Source organism: Miscanthus floridulus, chromosome 10 (genome assembly GCF_019320115.1).
Source record: "Miscanthus floridulus cultivar M001 chromosome 10, ASM1932011v1, whole genome shotgun sequence".
NCBI classification, from domain to species: domain Eukaryota; kingdom Viridiplantae; phylum Streptophyta; class Magnoliopsida; order Poales; family Poaceae; genus Miscanthus; species Miscanthus floridulus.
The window spans coordinates 55792644-55811567 of NC_089589.1; the positions used below are offsets into that span (position 1 = coordinate 55792644).

Here is an 18924-nt window from a genome sequence, read left to right on the forward strand (position 1 = left end):
AACACTGTAGTAGAGAGCCTACGGGTATCCATAATAGTGCTGCAAAGCACAAAGATTTCTCTAGAATCATAGTCTTCAACAACTCTGGTAATGTGTTGTTGCCCAACAACCGCACGAATAGCAGCTTCAATGATTAGGCATCGTGCAGCTAGGTCATGTACATGATGCCCCCAAGTCACAAGCAACATGTTTTGTTCTCCTGGCTACACACCTAGCTGCCAAAACACATCGTTTGTTGTAGAGTACACATCCGTGGTATGGTAAGTAGTTGCCATCTATAAACATGATTTTGGTTAGAACAAATGACAATCGAGGAAAGGGGGAAGCAATGAGGTTAGCAGACATAATAATACAAATAGTACGATTTGATATGAAGCACACTACCTTAATCCAGATCCTAAAACCACTAGGGAACGCGATTGGGAAAATTTAAATGGGTGAGGGAAGGGGGGAGCAAGTTGTTGGTATTTATTAACTTGTCACTTGTTTTAATAGCCACCTATTATAAACCTATATCTCCTAACATAACTTTACTAGGTTGTCATCCCTAGTGATGTTACTAGAGAGACTTGTTGGTACTACCTAGCATTACTACTAGAATAATACTGAATAGTTCTTTATTAATTTTTGTGACTAGGAGGAATATATAGATATGAATAAAAAGGAATATGCAAGCGCACAGATAATTATACCATTATAGCACTTCACCTGAGAGTATTCTTAATGGAAACGGGGATCCCGATCTTCCGTCAGGTTCAAGATAAAACAACGATTTGTTCGGAGAGCGACACACCGATCTAGCTTTAGATCACAAAGACCCAAACCCTACAACCTTAGCACCACGTCTCCTCTGGTTATCAACCGTGTCACAATCCGGTTGACCTCGCCAAGAAGGCTAATCCCTGCTGCGAATCGAAGAACACAAGCAAGAACAAGATAAAAAGCAACTCAATTAAAGTGACAATTGCAGATGAATAATTAAGCACTCGAAGTTGGGGTCTTGCAAACCGATAATGGCGACTGTTCAATGACAGATTGATCTAAAACAAAACTCAAAACCTAAAGTAGGTGGTGGCTACTGATTATATAGCCTAAGGGATGTCCAAGGATCCCTCTTCACGTCCTAAAGGTGTCCCAACACGTTACAAGGCCCAACAGCCCAAAAGACGACGACGCAGCGCCGTGACAGATTCTAGACGTCAACTTGTTTCGACGATTCCCATTGATTCTGATGGAATTTTGATGTGGAACCACTTCCATTGGTTTCCATATGAAATTATCTTTCCATCCATATGTGGATCATCAAAAACGAATTTCAGATGCATCCTGAGCGTCCGTTTTATTGCAGACTGGTCCTGATGGCCGAGGCAGACTCGAACTCGGATTGGACTGGGCCTCTGGCTTGGCTTGGACATCCTTGCTGGCCTCCTAAGGTGGTGGCCAAGGAGGAGGACGTCCAAGGCCATCTCTTAGGCATTCTCCATCTTCTTGGGGCGTGCTCCAACTTGGGCCTGGGTCCCAAAGATGTCTAACAAGCCCATGACGACAGTGTAGCTCCCGCCAGAAATAGCGACAGAATATATTGGTAATTTGGTGGCCTTGCCGACGTGATATTGAGATGGAACCAGATCTATTTGAAAGCTTATCAAACAAGCTTTCCATCAAATGCTCATTGACCTCGATCGCACTCCGGATGGATGAGTTATGGCCTTCCCAATGAGGCACTGTCGGGCTGCCGACGAACCGAAAGTTCAACTTTGATGAACTTCCATTATGAAACACATTTGAACCTACAATCAAATAGTGACATGTACATGTGGAACCAAGTGAATTGTACCAAAAATCACTATGCAAATGTAGGAACGAGCTCACCTTATAAACAATGGTTGTATCCGATGGTGTCATTTCCTCATCATCCTCCCCTTCTTGACAACAAACCATCCTCGGTTTGGGATTAGCTGAAGAAAACGTTGTTGGTAGTAGCCAACATTGCTCCCCTTCTTGAAATTTAACATGTTTCTTTATAACAAAACTAGGGGAACTCGACATGACAAGATTATAGCAATTGCAATCCTTTGGTTGATCATACTTTTGCACAATATAAGGAGATTTCAGATTTGAATAAATATAGACACGATGCACCATATACTCTCCTTTACAATTATATTTTCCAATAAAATGATATGTACAAGTAGACAACCATGACAATTCAACACATTTAAGTTTCTCTTCTAAACTACTAAGAGCATATAAAGTATCAAACTCAATATAACCCAAAGTATTTGAAGAATACAATAATTTCTTTTCTTTTTTTCGGTAGCAATGGGAAGCAAACGTTTATGTTCAGCATAAGTAATTGGTTCTAAAACATGGAAAACTGAAGCATCATCAACTAATTCATCTTTATCACAAGGAACATCAAGCAAATTATCATGGGACAAAGATAAATCAAGAGAGGGTTCCACTAACAATTGCTCTATGATAGCATGGTTTGTGGAAAAATTTAGTACATTAAGACAATTTTCACCTTCCATGATTGTAGTATCATGGGCATTACCTGTGTTCTCAGCAGGAGTAATAGGTGCGTTGTGAAGTGATGGTTCTGAATTTGCATATGAGGTTGTGAGCTCCTCATTTTCTTCCATGTCATCCTCTCGCTTATATACATTATCCTGCAGAAGGTTAGTCATAGCAAGAGGAATAACAACAGACTCTTCCTCTAAATGGTGCACCTCATCATATGAAGTCAAAACAGGAGGTGGATTAACAAAGGTTTCTCGCATAAGGAGTTTCATATCATTCCAAGTTTGAGGTTTATTAGAAGGATCTAAAGACTCCCACCAAGATAAAGCAGAATGTCGCAAAACACTAGCTTCATTTTTTACCTTCCTCCTTGGACACATAAAGCGAGTAGCAGATATGTTATCTATGGCAATTTCCCACTCCATGTACTCATCAGCACCTATACCATCATAAGTTGGTGGATACGAACAACCTGTCATTGTTAGAAGACAACAAAAGACAATACAAAAATATTATCCCTATCAAATGACTATGTGGTTGCAGTGGTGTCACTTTTGACAGCAAGTGGAAGCGTCTTACCAAGCTCTTACAAAGTTCTTACCAATGCAAGTAGTGGGCGGTACAACCAGCGGCTGGTTCGTGATACCTGTGAGGCAGTGGTACCAAGATTGCAAGGACCTTTTTTCTGTACTGATCTGAAGTATATATGTGGAGCTTGGGAGGCACGAAAAAAATATATATGTGTGGCACACAAGTCAGTGACAGATAGCAATATTGAATAAATGTCCAGAGCACTTGTCCTAGTTGCTGGCCTATACGTGTTTCTATCACCAGTTGTGATAAACAAGAGAGGAAACAAGGATGAAAGGAAACAAGTATTAAAGGTAGCAATGGATATGAACAAGGCAAAAGATACCACAAACAATAGAGCTATTGAGTGTTCTTATGTGCTCCTTTTCGATATCTTCTATTCTCTTTTACTATTTTTTTCTTTTATTTTTTTGTCCAATCTTTTTTTTCTTCCTTTTGCTCTTTTGATATTTTTTCTCGGCAAGGAGCACACAAGAATAAACCATAAAAAATTTGAGCTCACTTGAATAAAAGATGTGGCCTATAGAAAATTATGACTGTGCTCTAAAAAGCATACCAAAACTTGTGGGCCTAGAAACTCAATTTTCCTAATCGAATTTCGCAAATCTAATTTTTGCTAACCCAGCGTTGCTGGGATGAAATAGATCTAAAATTTTCTGGCGTTCTCCGTAGATATAAAATTTGTCCCGTTTCGAGTTCGGATGCAAAAGTTATGACTGTTTTAAGGAAGCTGCTCGAATCAGGGATTTAGTGGACACAAGATGCAAACCGATGGTGATACGGAATAGCGGTGGGTGGAGGTATCAACACAAACTAGAAAAGAACGCAATCTAAACCAGCAACAAGACTTTGACCTAGGACACAAACTCAACAAAGCGGACTCTGAAACTGAATCATGCAAAGGCTATGGCGCAGATGGTTATAGCATACGAAACAAATATGGCATTGGACTATGGGATAAAAGCAAAAACACTCGAACTAAGGGTAAGATGCGAACTTGACGGTATACTTGAAGCTCTAATTACCACTTAATGTAGAACGGGGATCCCGATCTTCCGTCAGGTTCAAGATAAAACAACGATTTGTTCGGAGAGCGACACGCCAATCCTGCTTCAGATCACAAAGACCCAAACCCTGCAACCTTAGCACCACGTCTCCTCTGGTTATCAACCGTGTCACAATCCGGTTGACCTCGCCAAGAAGGCTAATCCCTGCTGCGAATCGAAGAACACAAGCAAGAACAAGATAAAAAACAACTCAATTAAAGTGACAATTGCAGATGAATGATTAAGCACTCGAAGTTAGGGTCTTACAAACCGATAACGGCGACTGTTCAATGACAGATTGATCTAAAACAAAACCCAAAACCTAAAGTAGGTGGTGGCTACTGATTATATAGCCTAAGGGATGTCCAAGGATTCCTCTTCATGTCCTAAAGGTGTCCCAACACGTTACAAGGCCCAACGGCCCAAAAGACGACGACGCAGCGCCGTGACAGATTCTGGACGTCAACTTGTTTCAACGATTCCCATTGATTCTGATGGAATTTTGATGTGGGACCACTTCCATTGGTTTCCTTATGAAATTATCTTTCCATCCATATGTGGATCATCAAAAACGGAGTTCGGATGCGTCCTGGGTGTCCATTTTATTGCAGACTGGTCCTGACAGCCGAGGCAGACTCGAACTCGGATTGGACTGGGCCTCTGGCTTGGCTTGGACATCCTTGCTGGCCTCCTAAGGTGGTGGCCCAGGAGGAGGACGTCCAAGGCCATCTCTTAGGTGTTCTCCATCTTTTTGGGGCGTGCTTCAACTTGGGCCTGGGTCCCAAGGATGTCTAACAAGCCCATGACGACAGTATAGCTCCCGCCAGAAATAGTGACATAATATATTGGTGATTTGGAGGCCTTGCCCACGTGATATTGAGATGGAACCAGATCTATTTGAAAGCTTATCAAACAAGCTTTCCATCAAGTGCTCATTGACCTCGATCGCACTCCGGATGGATGAGTTATGGCCTTCCCAATGAGGCACTGTCGGGCTGCCGATGAACCGAAAGTTCAACTTTGATGAACTTCCATTATGAAACACATTTGAACCTACAATCAAATAGTGACATGTACATGTGGAACCAAGTGAATTGTACCAAAAATCACTATGCAAATGTAGGAACGAGCTCACCTTATAAACAATGGTTGTATCCGATGGTGTCATGTCCTCATCAATTTTAGGTATCATTATTTATATTTTTTACCACAGAGAAGGTCTAGCATCGACATGTATTGATAACTTATACTATTTGTGATAGAACAAACTAATTTATAAGAGGATAAGTATAATGGCAACCACCGAAATGATCGCACTGTCAAACTTGAGCCCATATAAACCCGGTAGTCCATCAAGTACCACGAAGGGACTCGATTCATCACCAACATACAACCAAGATCGTACATGATTCAATATACATGCCACATATTACATAAAGTTCACAATTACCTCACCAAGTTCAAATGAAGTAGTAGCGGAAGCAAATATAGTTTGAAACGAACATCTCACACCATCGTTCAAATACTTTGCCAGTTTATGATCACAACCCACAAAAGCATCATAGAGGAGTTAATAAGAAGCACCTTGCCTAGGGCCTACTCCTTGTCCACGGTGGGATAGAAGCAGTTCTTAAAATATCCATGATAGACTGTATTACCTATAACAAGTGGGAAATAAACCCTAAGTACAAGAAGGTACTCAGCTATACTTACCCGTCATAAACCAAAAATAATGTGACTCCAAGGATTATGCAAGGCTTTATAAGTGGATCTAGCTTGATAATATTTTACATAAAAAGCCACTAGTTCACCTCTAGATTATAATTGAGGTATCAAGTTAATTATAGCTATTCACCTCTAGATTAACAACTAACCTATGCCAAACATGTGATATATCATTATGTAGCATCACAATAATAATCGTAGTCCTCCCTTGGGCTCACATCTGACTCCTTGCACATCCTTACTATCATCTAGAATGCGCACTCTAATAGAACAAGGCCCGGCCTGAGTTGAGCTACATGGCATCGTGGTCAGAACGAGTTATCTGGATAGCTAAGTGAAAGGCATGCGTTCAATCTCGATAGAAGCACCAACAACGGTACGGTCCTTAATCGACACGGACGACACCAACATAGCCAAGCCAACACCATTGCATATAAGTTCCCACCCGGTCTCCACTTAATAACACCCCATGGTTATTTTCCATGATAGCAAATATAGCCAACCGTGCTCCGGTATCCACCTATATCTCGCAGGTGACAGGAAATCACCCGACTTCTACCGGTCTAAGCATGGCTAAGCATATGTTCGATCCTGGACCTACATAGGGTTCAAGGTATATTTCTGGACAAGGTAGTTCTATGCATCAAGTGTTTTCAACCAATTCTTATAACCTAATGCATCAAACATTAAGGACTCGAGTGATATTTATAAAAACATAGGAGGCTTAAAATGCTCCAGGGCTTGCCTTTCAGAAACGAGGTAGGCCTATGATCGAGGCACTCCAGTAATTCCTCAGGAGCCTGCTCCTCGCTTTTGGGGGCTACCTAGTGTGGTGCCTTCAGATTCTCCTCCTCTGCCTCAAACTCCAAGAGTGTGATTCCTTCTGGCGATCCTATATTCATGAGCGCAAAATAAGATATAAGAATGCACGGTAATGATATGGATGATATGATATGATGCATAAACATAAATGTCCTTAACAACAAGGTATTAGGGTGATAACAAGATTAACTTTCTTTTACTGAGTAGATGCAAATCTCCTCTCTAGTAATTAAACAAACACCTATTTAGCATTTTCTGGGCTGCAAGACAACAGCTACTTGTTTTGATCATAACTGGAGTTATACGCATCCAAACAATATGGTTGTGGACTTTTTGGAAATCTTATGAAATTGCCTACAACTGTCTTTTACTCATCTTAGGGTGATTCAGTAGCTATCTAGGTCAAACAACTCAATCTTCTAGATCTGTCTAGAGGATAAGCAAATCTGACAGCAGACTTCTAATAGCTATAACTCTCAAACCATCAGGCCTACAACCATGAAATTTTAGGAAAAGATAAATGATTAAGTTATATACAACTTTGTTATTAACAAGATTCACAGCAAACTTCATCTTCATTATAAAAACACCATGACAATAGAAACTATACATGCAGTCATCCAATTGAAATATAGAGCCATAATTAACTAGTTGCCAATAACCAATTATTTCTGAGCACCACTACTAACATTAACAGATCATATGCATCACAAGCACCCTATAAAACATCATGGTTAAGCCCAAATAGTTTATTTATATTGATTTATTAATTTTCCTTATATAATAGGGTGATTTAGAGGATAAATATTTCTATTGCTCAATAAATTCTGAGAAAATTAGAGTATCTTTCATATAGTCCCAGTAGTCTATTGTATAAATTTCATGCCATTTGGATAAGTATAGCGACCTCTACAAAAATGACAATTTGCATAGGCTTATTTTAGCAAATATAGTTTAGCCTAGTGAAAAGTGTCAAAAAAAAGATTTAATATTTTTTTTACTTTCATCCTATCATAAGAAACATGTGTAAAAATTTGCATGATCATATGTTATATATTTTTACCCTATTTATTTTCACTAGAAACTAGCAAATAATCAAGGTTAAATAGAAAGACCATATTTCAAGTATGTATTCTGTAGGTTTAGTATTTGTCCTAGCTAGATCATGCCAACACAAGACCTACAAAATTGGAATCACAATTTTAGCACTTCCCTAACTCAAGTTATGCATTTTATAAGATAGAAATAAAATTAAAAGCACTTATTTAGCTCAATTTAATTCCCTCAAAAAAAACCCAAATAATAGGTTTCATATTTTTATCAAATAGTACACTTCATGTTGAATCCAAAAAATTTTGGATCACCTCAGTTAGACACTACTAACTCAAGATGTAAATTTTTGAAGTTTGCAATCAAATATGTGAAAATAAATAAAGATAATCAATTTCAAATCGAGCCCAGCAGCTAGGTACACCCGGTCTATGCACCCACGGCGACTGACAGCGGGGACCTGTAGGTCAACTAGTCCCACACGTCAGTGATACAGGAGCAGAGCACGGCGTTTGATCGGCGATAACTCGCCGATGGTGAAGTCACCAGTGGTGAGGTCTTCACCACTACACTCGCCTCGTCAAGCCACATCGAGGGGTACCCTTAGTTGGCTCAGCACATCATTGGAGCAACCTCATCAACGAGCATGGCGTCTCAGTGGTGGCGCACAGTGGTGGACTCACCATCTCCTATGATGGCATAGCCAGGCGAGCGCGGCTACAACTTCTACAGACCCTAGCGGAGCTCTACGGTGCGGATCAAGCCACGGTGAAGCGGCAGTGAGCTCCGACCACATGCATGGCGGCACGACGGCGCACAACGCACGCGGCGGCGCTTGTCGTTCCGATGAGACAGTGGTTGGTGATGGGTCTCTATCATAGGAGAAGGTGCTAGGGTCACGGCGGTGCAGAAACAAACACAGGAGGGGGAAGACGGGATCTAGCAAGGGCCAGCCGTGACATGCTTGACCTCGCGGCCATGGCGGGCATGCTCGGTGCGGTGGCAAGGTCCCGCGTGATGGCGGCAGTAGTAGTTAAGCTGGCTGCGGTCTTAGCAACTAGTCCCTATGGTGACTACCAGACAAGGAAGAGAGAGGTCGAAGATGCTACGATGGTGGCTGGCCATGGGCGAGCTCAGAGCTCGGCGGCACTCCACGGCCATGGCGGCGACAGAGATGTGAAATGTGGCTTTACCTCGATCGGATGGTGGCACTAGTGGGTCAGGGAGGTAGAGCTACTCACAACGGAGCTACAGGTGAGGTGGATCGGGTGGTGGTGTTGCCTGGGCGATGAGCGCTGCCGATGGAGCTCGGCAATGGTGACTACGGCGCTCGACTTTGCTACTGTAGGCGCGAGAGCGAGTTTGGGCAGGGACGTGCGGTGGCCTCCTCAGCATGTGCCTGGCCATGACATGGCCTAGCCCTAGGGTGTGCACACCATGTGGCGGCCACGGCCTGTGGCCGGTCGGGCACTGCTGCTATTTGATCGGCCTGTTTTAGACCGACTGACAGCGAGTTTTCACACCATCATTACTCCTAATCTGTGGTGATTGAGCAAAAATAGTATTAGTGAAAGTTGTAGAACTATGTGAGATCTCCAGCTTTACTTTAGAGAGTAACATCTAATTCATCATGGTTTTCAAAATGCAAAGCTCCAAAGTGTGCTACTTTGAAACTGTAATCAGCTAATGACTTAGTAAAATTTTCTATGTTTGAAAACAACATTTCATTGCTACTTGTGGGCTCTATTTGACCATGCTAGTCACCAAATTAGTTCATGACCCTTAAATAAAGTTTGTTACCCATGTCAAGAATAACAACTTTTATTAAGGGTGCACTGCCATGCAAACAATCTAAGCTACTGTTCAACTTTGGTCAAACTAGCATCATAAAAAATGATATTTTGAGTAAACTAGGACTTGGAAGCAAAATTGGCCCATGTCATGAATACAAACATTGTTCCATTTACCATCCTAGATGTGTCTGAGGTGTTTTTGTGACCTCACAACCATCTATTGCATTGGTCACACATTGTCACAACCATATGCATGTATATAATCAACATCACATCTGATAATATGTAAGAATAAGATGAAATTCCATATGCTCATGCTCATGAATGCTTGGATGATACTTGTGCTCATGAAATACAAGTGCCAAATGCAATGCTTAACACTAGGATGTTACACTATTGATGGAGAAGTAAACGACAACCAATATTCTACTCAAAACAGGGGTAAGTCATAGGATAAGATATATATACATGATAAGTATTAATCAATGATAATGATAAATCACTCAGAGTACTCCTTTCTATGGCATTAGCATGGTCAGGTAGAATATTAGAGGAATATTACTAAGGGAGATTAAGAATAGAGCTTGTCCCCCTTCGTAACTAGATCCTATGTGCTACCTACATTGGGGAGTGGACTACAAAGGACTCAATGGGAGTGTCACATCCGTGATCTACCACATGACCTGGAATATAGGGTGTATCCGCAAGTAAACAACGTATAAGCACCATGCTTACACAATGTCGACCACCCACCCATGGATCCTTAGGGTGAGCGCTATACGAACATATGCATGAATATGATGATAATCCAACTATACTAGGTATATAATCAAAGTAGACGATGAACATTAGAACAAAGAACATGAATAAGCTGAATACTAATATTGTCATAACAATTGTAGCAAGCATATAAAAATAATGGAGATACAAAAGAGAGAGGGGGTACAAAGATTATGTCGAACCACACTCTTGACACGATCGGAAATCCAAGCGAAACATGCTTGCCTCCCTCTAGACCTACCCTAACTAGCTATGCCCTAGAATATGATGGAGCTCTAAGGATGATTAGGGTTTCTGTCTTCTTAGATGACTTGATGCCTTTAGGGGGGCAGGGGCTGATATATAGGCTGGAGCATCCAATATGAGCCCTTGGATCAAATCAACTTAAGGAACGACGTAGATGTAACCTAGGAGGTGGTGGAGAATCGACATTGCAACATGGAGGATGACAGGTGGGCCTAGGGGCCGGGTGGCCTACAGGTGGGGCTAGTGGTAGCCCCTCAAGCTCTGCCTCGGTGTGCAGTCCTCTCGAGTCTTCTAGAGTCTTCTGGTGTCCATTTCACTGTGGATGAGCGCGATTAACTCTAACATCTAGGTCCACCTCGATGGTTTTCTTAATAAACCCTGTAGAAATCACAAATTTACCAAAACTCATGGAATTTGTTAGGTTAAACCCCAAAACTTTTGTTGGTGATCACAATTGTGCCATAATGCAAGTTTTATTGATGGTTTATAATGGTTGTTAACTACCGTTAACACAAGCAGATTGATGCAATGTTATCGAACAAGGGAAGGGAGGATGCTCCTTTCATATAACCTTGCACGGTTGATGAGAGTGAAGTAAATGCGGCAGGAAAGCTAGTTAGAAGAAGGAATCGAGAAAAGGAGCTTTTGACCAGGATGACACGCTTGAGACTTAAATGCCTGGTGCAGTTGTGATGGGTCTTTTCTGTACTTTTTTACTCCAATCCAAGCAGTCACAACAGTCGAGGGGTAGACTAGTTGCTACGACATTCAAAACTGATGACCCTTTATACTGTGTCCTACGAGATCAAATATACAGCGGCCGGACTTTCTTGTGTTCGCAGTAAAATTCAACAGCTATGTCTCATCCATTATGCATTAGATCTAGGCGATACTTGTTGAGATGAACTCCTCGCTGCATGGTTCTTGAAAGTTCAACAAATTTTATTGAAGACTACTAATACGTGTTTGGTTCTTGTAAGATCAAAGCCACTCATGACTATTGGTACTACTAATAGTGTTTGGTTCAACAAACCGAGGCACAAAGCAACCCTTGCGTGGTTGCAATGAGTGAATTGAATGCATCAGGAAAGCCTCTATAGTTATTTCACTCCAAGCATTCACAATAGTCGAGGGGCAGACTGAAGAGTGAAGACGAGTTGCTCTTGCTTTCGTAAGCAATTTCTCTTGCTTGGTTTTGTAGAGCAGCAGCTAGCTAGAGATGGCTACATGATTTCATAGGTCCTGATTGTCTACACTCGCTAGAATATGGCTGAAGATGTCGCTTCAAATCCAACTACCTTACTAGTACTTCATGCAAGCAACCATAGCCGATGCAGCTATTCTTTGTAGTATAGCCGATCTGGCAAAAGTAATAGTCAAAGCTCAGTAGCAAAGTAAAATGTCTAGGCTGGTCAAATTTACACGACTCGAACTATGAGGCGTGCATACGATTTACAAGAAATAGGTAAACATCATTTCATCAATATTGTACTTGTCTATATATATTTGGTCAACAGAGTTTAACCCACCTAATACAAAGTTCAACAAAAGTCCATTTACATGGATATTATTACAACAAGATAAACTAAAGAACATCATAATTGTCTCCCGTGAACATTGAAAACACAAATCTAAACATCATTGTTATGAGATACTCACCTATTTCAGAAATAAAGAACAAGGGCATATCTCTAATGCCATAGATACTAAACATTAACATCATCTGACCATGTTGCTACTGCTCAGTTGAAAGGAACTGCATGAACACCACCGATGTCTTGATCATTTGGACGGATTGTAAGATAACGGATACGATGAGAAAATACTTCTGCACCATAGAACTTATAGCGGTATGAAAGTAAAGTCTAGAGAGCTGCATTTGAAGGAACTGCAACAAACACATAGGGTCCTAGATGATCTTTAGCAAGATAGTAGTTTTGATGGCCAAGAACTTGATGAACAACTATAGAAGCAATGTACCACCTGCTATAAAAGTTAGAATGTACTACAAGCACTACAACCCTTGTTTGTAGGCCATAGCGAACACAAAGCTCACAAAAGACATAGCGATACACAAACATGTCCCAAGAATGATCATAGTTATCCATGACATGTGTAAAAAAGAAAACAATATGCAGAAAAAAACAAAGAACAAAGATGCCCAGTAGTAGGGTAGAAGGAAAAAGCTTTGGGATGGAACTGAAGCAGGAGCTCTGGAGAGCCTTCCTCTCGCCCCTTGTCTCTGTTGTTATATAGTTCATGGGTCATTGACCACCCCACGACCTACACGCATGCGCTTGCGTGCCCATGGCCCCACATATACGATGTAAGAGTTGACACGATCTGTATTTTATTGTTTCATCAAAACTATGATCCGTCCTGTCAAGATTTCTCTAGTATTCGACTGTCTTAGGCCTTGTTTGGATGGACCGTGACTAGTTAGCCAAGGCTAAAAAATTAGCCAATTAGTTGTGTTATTAGTCCATGCCTATTTGTATCCTGAACTATTTGTTGGATTCTATAGACTAGAACTAGTTGTTAGCCCCTGGTAGTCAGGTTTTATGGACTAGTTGGATGGTCCTTGTATTTTGTAGTGATTCGGATCATCTATATTTTGTAGGATTGGACTATCTTAGGGTCTAGAAAATTTCAACATCTATACACCCACGTCCTCTGATTAGAAAGGGCGAACACCGTTAGTATAACTAGTTACCAAATGACCAAAGGACCTAAGCTACACCATGCTCAACAGTTTAACCGACCTAATACAAAGTTCAACAAAAGTTAATACAGACATGCATGTAAATAAGACTTCACATACGGTCGTCCCACGGATGTTGTACTACTAATATGTCCCATAGATCAAGGGTTGAGGTGGGCATGCAGGATGTTGTCGTCCACGTTCACCTTCGCTAAGACGGCGTTGGAGACCAGCTCGAGGCTCACAAACAATCAAAACGTACTCGACTGATGGAACATATAGCACCGACTCTGACTCTAGTGAGGAGGACGATGATCTAGAGTACTGGCGAGTCGGCAAATCGTAAGAGCGCTAGCCAAGAGGAGGCTGCTTTAATTTTTTCTCTTCTCTGGAAATTCAAAGCACCTTAGAATCCATGACTACTTTTTCTAGGGTGGGAAATCCATAGGGATATCATCTGAATAACCCATTTAGTATTTTTGAAGGGTTTTCCATCCTAGGGTGTGCCTTTCCCTTGCTTCCTAATTATAGGCCTTAGTTCAAACAGCCGCAGATGTAGTCACACATAAAAAAATCACCTGTTGCAGCGCAATAAGCTACGGCGAGCAGGTTTATTTTTTCTTTATTTTTGGTAATTTTTAGGTGTCAAATTCATGGATGTTTTAATTGTTTATTATCATCCTCTTTTAGTTTTATGTTTATTTATATTATGAAAAAACCAAAAATGCAATAACTAATTGATCGGATATATAAATAGGTGCACAAGAGAAAAAAAAGAAAAGACAGATATTAGGTAAGTACAATATTATGTCGTAACCATTTTCTATTAAAACACAGAATAAATTATGGTCTCTGCTGAGCACCGTGCTGAGCAATCCCGCCAACATGCCCCAAAATTTTGATTTCGCACCGCGCCGAGCAGTCTTGCCAACACGCACCAAAAATTAGATGTCTCTTTTGCCTTTCGCGTAGAAAATAGGTTTACCATGCCATTGATTTCAGACAATGGCAATTGTGGTAATGTGATGGCCACATAAAAGCACAAAGAGTCACCGTCTCCACCTCCATCTCCATTCTCTAGCTGCACCGTCTCTCCTCCAGCTCCAAATCCTAGTCCCATGGCCTCCCGCTCCACTCTCTAGCTGCCCCCTTAGCCACCCTGCTCCGGACCCTAGGCTCCATCGGAACAGCAGCTCAACTTGCTCTCCACTCTCTAGCCGCACCCTCATGCATTTCCAAACCGTAGCCAAAGCTGGATCCCCTTTGATTCATCAATAGCAGGTCAATCAGCTAACGGCGGAAGGGCCACCTCAATGATGGTACAAGCCAGATCCAGATCCCCTACCTAGCTCGGTGTTGATGGTCACTAACACCAATTTTGACCATCAACATCTCACCCAAAAGCATTGTAAAGTGACATAAATCATCATCACATGTGTAGAATTATGTTTATAATTCACCTAGTTCCACTTGTGCTTGTAGAATTATTTCTAAGCAGAAAATATGATAAATTTTGGCCAAAATTGTGACAAACATGGACCAAGGAAGCAAGTGGACGTGGCAGGACCACCTAGGCCCACTGGACAGTGCCGCTCGGCCCTAGTTGGTGCCACCTTGGCACTTTGCCCCAGCACTGATCCGTGGGAGCCCCTCTAGAGCCAATTGGATGCGTTGATTTAAGTCGGTTCAATCAATGGTCACGATGCAGAGGCCATGTATCCATGGGCCCATTGTCATAGACTTGGAGCCTTCACAACCGACTTCCCGTTTGAATTTTGACATATGTTGTCCAAGTAACCTCCACTGGGAGCCAACCATCACCATTGGATCGTAAGGCGGTGGAATAGAGGGTCAGCTGGCGCACCCCTAGCGCCGCCCGGTGCCCTAGGTCCTCCATCGACCTTGCCACTACCTACAAATACCCCTCCCCTCACTATATAATATAATTAGTGGGTGTGGAGCTCAATGGAGAAGTGCCCCATTCATATTCCAAGCTCTCCAAGCTTCTCTTAGCTTTCTAGCTTAGCATTAGCTATAGAGTAGTAGTCTTGAAGTGGAGTAGAGCGGAGTGGAGCTTCTCGGAGTCTAGAAGAGTCTCCTGGCTCTGATATAGCTCCTTTGTAATTCTTTCATTTCTACATTACTTTATTCAGTATTTATTTCAGTACTTTATTCTAGTATTGCTTGCTTTACTTTAAGTACTTAGTCATTAGTGTTCATCATTAGTGAGCTTAGGTGCTTGTTGTTTGGCATTAGTAGCATAGGTTATCTTATTATTAGTAGTCTTTTGTTAGTACCAGTTCCACCGTCTAGTTAGGGTGCTTTGATCTCATTTCATCGGAGCTCGGATCGAAGTAGTAAGCCTGTAGATTAAGCGTGGTGCTTAGGCCATGGATTACCTATGGATACGGCTAGGCCTTCAGATAGATTGTGGTAAGTGGCAAGTGGTGACAGCCTTGTCCATCCTCTGTATTCCACCATGATAGGTCTAGTTATTAAATCGTAGGGCTCATGGCAGACCTTGTCTGTTTAACTCTCCTAGTTGGTAGGCGGGCTATGCCCCGAAGTACTATTGCATTTCTCCTAATTATTTGTTTACCCTTAGTTACTACAAAGATATATTGCTCTCTCTCCCTCCTATCTATCTCCGGTTAGCTTGTCAGTAGTAGTTAGTTTAGGTAGTTCACACTCGTCCTTCACTCTCGTTCACTGACCTAGGATCAACTCAAGCCTTCCTCTAGCAAATCCTTGTCCACTTATAAATTCTAGCCTTCCGCCTTCTTGTGGGATAAATTATAAATTTGACACTCGGTACTCACCGAGCGAAGTGCTACGCGATAGTTCTGTGCGCTTGCAGAATCCTTTAATAGTCGTTAAGAAATATCAACAAGCATTTCTGGCACTGTTGCCGAGGAAGACAACTGGCTTCGAATTTATAAGGCTGAATTTCTTAGCAAGGTTCTTGTTAGTTATCCTAAGTAGTTTATCCTTTTTCCTCATATCCTATCACTACCCTACATGATCTTGGGTGACAAGTCCATTTGTCATTTTTCTGCACCCTCGGCTGCTAATGTAGCCACCGGACCTAATGTTATCAATGGGGACGCTGACTTTGAGCTTAAGCCAGCGTTAATTATGATGGTTCAAGCTAGTCCATTCTATGGGAAAGCCCATGATGATGCAAATGCTCACTGCCAACATTTCTTAGAGATTTGTAGCACATTCACCATTAAGGGAGTGAGCCAAGAGGCTATATGTCTTCGCCTTTTCCCCTTCTCTTTGTTAGGAAAGGTTAAGCAATGGTTTTACTCTAACCATAATGTTGTAGATACCTAGGACAAGTGTTCCAACACTCCTAGTTAAGTTTTCCCCATGGGGAAGACTAATGCTTTGCGCAATAAAATCTCTTGTTTTCAACAACTAGCAGATAAGTCGATTCTCGAAGCTTGGGAACGAATGCAAGAGTATGTCTCTGCATGCCCACACCATGGCATGGAAGACTGGCTTTTGATCTAGAACTTCTACCATGGATTAGTGATGTTAGATAGGAGCCATTTAGATGCTGCTGCTGGTGGTGCATTGTTTTTGCTAAATGTTGTAGATGCAAAGACACTAATCGAGAAGATGGTCTCCAACCAAGGATGGAGCGATGATCGACTCCATCCCTGTAAAAGAGGTATGCATTCAATTAAAGAAATTGACATGCTTGCAGTTAAGATGGATCTACTCGCGAAGCGAGTGGAACATTATGAGAAGGTGAGTGCCTAAGAGACACTCAATGCCATGGATTCCCACATGACTTGCGAAGTCTATGGAGATGTTGGACATTCAGGCAATTCCTGCCCCAAAACCCAAGAGGACCTTAACTTCGTCAACACCGACAACAGGTTCCATCCACAACATCAAGGCTCGAATCAGCGCTCCAACAACCAGGGAGGTAATAATTATTACTCTTCTTCTCGTTTGAATAATCAAGGTAATAATAGTTATGCTTTCTTGAAAGGTCTTATTTATGGTCAAAGTAGAATGATTGATAGTATAAATAAAAGTTGCATGCTCATGACAGGAGGTTGGAAAACATAAATGCCAAATTGGATGAATTTTCTTCTGTCTTAAAGAATCAACTTAGTTTCAATAAGAAGATAGAAACCTAATTAGCTCAAATTGCTGCTGCTATCCCATCCTATGAAAAAGATAGAATTCCTGGCAAACCTAAAGGAACAATGGAGACAGCCAACCTTGTTACTGCAAAGTATGGCTATGCTTTAAATTCTTGGGGTTCCTATTTATTAGATTCCCCATTTACCATTATGAAAGGTAATCCCGGTATCCCCGCAATTACTTGCTCCATTGGAACTCATACCTTCCATAATGCTCTGTGCGGTCTAGGCTCCAGTGTTAACATAATGTCTAAGGCAACTTATGATAAATTGTTCTACACTAACCTAGCATCAACCTCTGTTTATGTGCAATTAGTTGATCGATCTACCCGTTATCTCGAGGGAGTAGCCACTGATTTACTAGTTAAAGTTAGGAGTGCTTATGTTCCTATAGATTTTATGATCTTAGACATGGGTAATGCTAAGGATACACCTTTCATCCTTGGTCATCTTTTCCTTAACACTGCAAATGCTAGCATATATGTGGCTTCTAGGCAAATCCAATTCTTGCTGGAAGAAAAGAAATATTTGCTTTTGCCTCTAGACAACCCCTCTTTGATGAGAAATGGGTAAAGAAGAAGCATCCAAAGAGAATCAAGATGAAGAAACCAAAGCCGATTGATGAGCCAGAGAAACTTGTCAAGAAGAAGAAGAATAGAAAGAGATGGCGTAAAAAGAAAGATCCGTCCTCAAACTCATCATCCCCTGATCCTGATCCTGATAAGGCCTCTGAGGTGGAACAAGAGGAAACGCCTCCGCCCAAGGACGAATGACCTTGAGCCCAACAAAAAAGGTAAGTTTTCTATTCCTTGCATTTATTTAACGCATTTCGTTAGTTGCATTTCATTTCCAATAAAGTTGCTTCACATTGCATGATAGGTTAGTTGCATTCAGCTACTCTATGTTAATAAATAAAGTATGTAGTAGTTAATGCCTAATAGGATAGATATGCATTTAAAGAACACATATGAAAAAAATATTTAGTAATAAGGAATAAAATTCAGTAGCATCCCTGCTAAATAAGTTATCTAGTAGTTATAGGTTTAGCTAGTCAGTTATGCATTCTAGTAGTATTAGTTAGTCAATAAAGAAAAGAATCTAAAGAGCCGCCAGAAGACATTCCAACATATGCAAAAGGCAAGCTTGGGGGAGACGTCTCTCCCCGCTCAGGTATGAAAATCTTAAACCCTCTCATTACATTCATGTTTGCTTTATATTTCAGTATTCATGATCATAGAATGTAGAGAGGAGTGCCTTTAAATTATTTCGAGAGAAACTCTGCTCTAATAAAATGATGATAAAATTATTTGGAGATGATGAATAGTTGCTATGTTATACTTTGCAAAAGCTTGTTATACAACCTTATACTTCTTAAGTTTTGAGCATGATAAACTTAGAGTTCATCTTAAGTTGAATGGTTTCATGGGTTGCAAATGCTAGAACCAAGAATAGGCTTTTGTGAGATATGTTGTAGCCATGATTAGAGT

The 18924-nt window shown here is 41.2% G+C and overlaps 1 non-coding gene across 1 annotated transcript; it reads right to left on the reverse strand.

Moving 5' to 3' along the window:
• Window positions 1-16662: 16662 nt before the first annotated feature.
• LOC136490406 (small nucleolar RNA R71) lies at window positions 16663-16771 on the reverse strand. The gene has a single exon (XR_010767699.1). It is a non-coding gene; the product is annotated as a small nucleolar RNA R71 (small nucleolar RNA).
• Window positions 16772-18924: the final 2153 nt, after the last annotated feature.